Source organism: Triticum aestivum, chromosome 6D (assembly GCF_018294505.1).
Source record: "Triticum aestivum cultivar Chinese Spring chromosome 6D, IWGSC CS RefSeq v2.1, whole genome shotgun sequence".
NCBI classification, from domain to species: domain Eukaryota; kingdom Viridiplantae; phylum Streptophyta; class Magnoliopsida; order Poales; family Poaceae; genus Triticum; species Triticum aestivum.
The window spans coordinates 20218240-20222234 of NC_057811.1; the positions used below are offsets into that span (position 1 = coordinate 20218240).

At 37.8% G+C, this 3995-nt stretch overlaps 1 long non-coding RNA gene across 1 annotated transcript; it reads left to right on the forward strand.

Moving 5' to 3' along the window:
• Window positions 1-217: 217 nt before the first annotated feature.
• LOC123141372 (uncharacterized) lies at window positions 218-775 on the forward strand. The gene is made up of 2 exons (XR_006470236.1): window positions 218-327; window positions 423-775. It is a non-coding gene; the product is annotated as an uncharacterized lncRNA (long non-coding RNA).
• The last annotated feature ends 3220 nt before the right edge of the window (window positions 776-3995 follow it).

Below are 3995 nucleotides of genomic sequence, written 5' to 3' on the forward strand. Positions count from 1 at the left end.
GCTATTTTTAGTTTATGCTAATGTGCATTGATATCATATCCACTTTATAAAAAGCATATGGTCGGACACAATTATTGCAATTAATTGCTACCAAAATTGGCATGACTTATCAAATCTTCTGCTTTAGTGCTACCTTTAGAATATGGTAATGAGAATTGATATCGAAACCACTATAAAAAGACTTGCACTTATATTTGCTAGTCCTCAGAACGCACAAGTAAAACAATCAACCAGCAACGAAATTATTTTGTCAACATTACATCTAGGCTAAGATGAGGTTCACTCTAGCACTACTCGTGACATTCGCCTTCCTCATACTAGTATCAGGTACCATTCAACTTGTTCACACACAACATTGTTTCATCATTCGACTATATATATACTAATGATGTATGTTTCTTTGCCATGGTGATACTTTGTAGATGGAAAAACACAACATTGCACAGAAACAACTATCGGACAGTCTGGTGGGTGTTCAGCCAGTTCTTGTCAGAATGGTTGCAATCAAAAGTACAAGAATGTGTGTCATCCAAATGATGAGTGCATATGGAAGGCCAATTGTGTTGGAACGACCTGCAAGTGCACTGTGTGCACATTTAGCTCCTTCCCCATGCAAGCCTCCAAAAAGGGGAACAATGACGCTAACTAGTAACTCATTTAATTTTTATTTTTACGTCAAAAATAGTCAGAATAATTATTATATAAATATAGTCGCAAGACATTCACCCGAAAGTGATGTATAAGAAAAATAATAATAAAAGTGATGCTTGAGTAATGTGGAGCATCAAGTGATTTATATATGTTGTTCTCAAGATACCACCCTACTTCTAAAAGGAACAGAATAAATGCCGAATTTATAACCATGTGACACATGTGGTAAGCAATGCAAACTATTTATGAACAAACAAACCAAAATACTGCATTTATAAATTCCAAACAAAAACCATTAAAATGTATCCATCTTTTTTGTCCGTCGATTGTATGAGTGATAAAATATTTGCAGTTAATGTTTTTTACAGGATAAAAAATGATACTCTATTAAATTTAGTAGGTGTACGAAATTAAACGGAAACTGCAAGTGCCTTCAAAGCACAAAGGATGCCTAAATAATGTTATCTGCCAGTGTAACTTAACTATTGGATACGCTGTCACTTTAAATATAATTTACTGTTTTGATGCTAAATGATTGTGCTAGAATATTTTGGTGGAGAGGAGAGGTGCATACATTTTACAGTTTAAATTTACAGTTTTACTGTAATATTCTCGCAGCCCAAATTAATTAGGGTGGACAAAAAAGGTGCATACATTTTAGCGGAAGAACCTGGCCCAAGCCCAGTCCGTTCGAGAGTAGCCCAAATTGCATGTACCCCCACTGGTCTGCTATTGGGCGCGTTGGTCACCCAGCGCGTACAGACTAGTCTCTCGTCGCAGGGACTGTGTCACCCCGGCCCATAGAGCGCGGGGTTGAAAAAAATAGCAATAAAAGGAGCAAACCCAGGTATCTAACCTTGCTCCATGGTGATAACCAGGGCGACCAACCAGTCCACCAACGAGCAGTTACGGTTAGAAGTAGGATTGCGGCCTACTATATGCGACCGGAGGCGATCTTCTCCGGTTTTTCCTTGTTTTCTCGTATTTTTTCTCTGATTTTTTCATTATTTTATTTTTTATTCTCCATTTTGTTTCATTTTTTGTCTCTTTTTCTTTTTAATTTTACATGTTTATTAAATGTTCAACATCTCCTCAAATATTTGTTCAACATTTTTTAAATACATGTTCAACATTTTTATATACATCATCAAAAAACATACTTGTTCAACATTTTCATTTCTTGTTATTTTTCATTGTACTTTTTCATATATGTCAATAACATTTTTTAATAAGTGATCAACATTGTCCCTACGCTTATTTAACATTTTAGAAATATTTGTTCAACATTTAATACACATGTCACCAATTTTGAAATAATGTTCAGCAAGTCGATTGTGGCATGGTGGTTAGCAGAAATAGGAAGACACTAGTCGATCCCATGATCGATTTCTTGCTTTTGCACCATTTTACTCAGTTTTTTTTTGAAAAAGCGTCACAGTGGGCCAGCCCGATACTGTAGTGATCGGAGCGATAGTTTCACCTCGTCCCTCTTAAGGCGAGAAATAGGGGTGCCCGTCCCCCTCCCCTCCCCCGCACCCGCTAGGCATAGAATTTGGGCCGGCCCAAAGTAGCTCTATCACGGTGTTGGCAAGGTTCTAGGACCTTCCCAGATCATTCATTTTGTTTCTCCTTGCAGTTTTATTATTATTTTGTACTCCCTCCATCTCATAATATAAGACGTTTTTTAACACTACATTATTGTCAGAAAACGTCTTACATTATGAGACGAAGGGAGTATATTTTTTCATTTTCTCTTTTTCTTTTTCCTTTTCTTTTTTATTTGTTTTTTCATTATTTTCATTTTTCCAGTTTTCCGTTTTCTTTTTTGTTTTCTCCTTTTACAAATTACATTAACATTTTCTGAAATCCAGGAGCAATTTATTCAAATCAGGGTGAACGTTTTTTGAATTCAACAATGTTCATCCAATTAACAAAATCAAAGTTGAGATTATTTTAATTGATGAACATTTTTTCCAGATCGGGGTGCACAATTTTAGAATTCAAAAAATGTTCATCAAATTTTATAAATTTCTATATTTTTAATTCATGCCCATTTAAAAAGAGTTGTGAATATTTGTTTAATTTCATGAACATTTTTTGAAATTGCGTGCATTTGTTTGGAAATTGTGAACAAGTTTTTTGCATAGGCAAACATTGTTATTGAAATTCGGGAAGAACTTATGAATTTTGGAAAAAAATGTTTTCGAAGAACATTTTTTGAATTCATTAATATTTTTCTGTATCAGCAAAGATTTCCTGACCGCCGCAAAGCAATTGTCAGTTGCAGTCATGCGTGACTCTGATGGCGATGCGGGGCAAGAAGTCGAGCCCTCGACAGATCGCCGGGCCCGTCGAGGGACGGGAGAAGAACTCGGAGAAAGAAAAACGGGTGAAGTTGATGAAGATCCCGCGCACCGAGCGCGAGAGGAGGTGGCCGCGCAGACTATCGTCGATGGTGTCACACCAGGCCATTCAGATATGCCGGGACGTGGCTAGGCCGTGCGGCACGAGGCGCCAGAGGATCTCCGCAAGGACGCCGCCAGGTAGCACGGCCGGATCGGATGCCATCATAGGTCGAACTCGTTGGCGCTGCTCAGGTGTGTTGTGTTTAGAGGCTGCAGGTTGTTGGTTTATTTACTAGAGCGAGGTGCCAACCTCGGGTTATGTAGTACTCAGGCTATAGACTGTGTTTTCATTGGAAGCTGGGGTATGTCTGACCGCAGGAATGTGGATGCTAGGGCTATAGCCATTGAATCGATACAGTTTTCACGTTCTAGGCCTTTGTTTTGTTGCGCAAATCCAGATAGCTGGGCTTTCATTCTCAGATTGGGCTGGGCTTTCATGCTCTGTCTCTACTCACCTCTGCACTTCCTTCTTCGAAGGTAGAGAAACTAATCTTAAGGCACATAGCGGGCGCTAAACATACTCTATGCCTTTCTTTAGGACACTATGTGTGGCTCCTTAATCCGTCAGATCTTCATTGTATTTTTATGAAATTTTATAATCAATAAAGTGGAGTGTGTTTTAGACTATAAAAAAAACCCCTCTGCACTCCACCTTATCTCAAAAAAGAAGAAATAATTTGTTATTTAACACTATTTTAAATTATGTTTCTCTATGACACTAGAATTTTTTTCTTTCTTATCTAATACTAAATCTAAATTTTCCGTTTGTGAAACTCTCGTCCATTTTGACTACTAACGGTGTTAATGGACATCTAAAAAGACAATTTTACCCCTAGTGCATTATTCACATGGCTAAGAAGGCATTTTTTTTCGTGGTTACATGAGGAATGAAGTTTCAGTGCGCGATGACACCGTGAGATATTCGGGTCCATGAAGAAA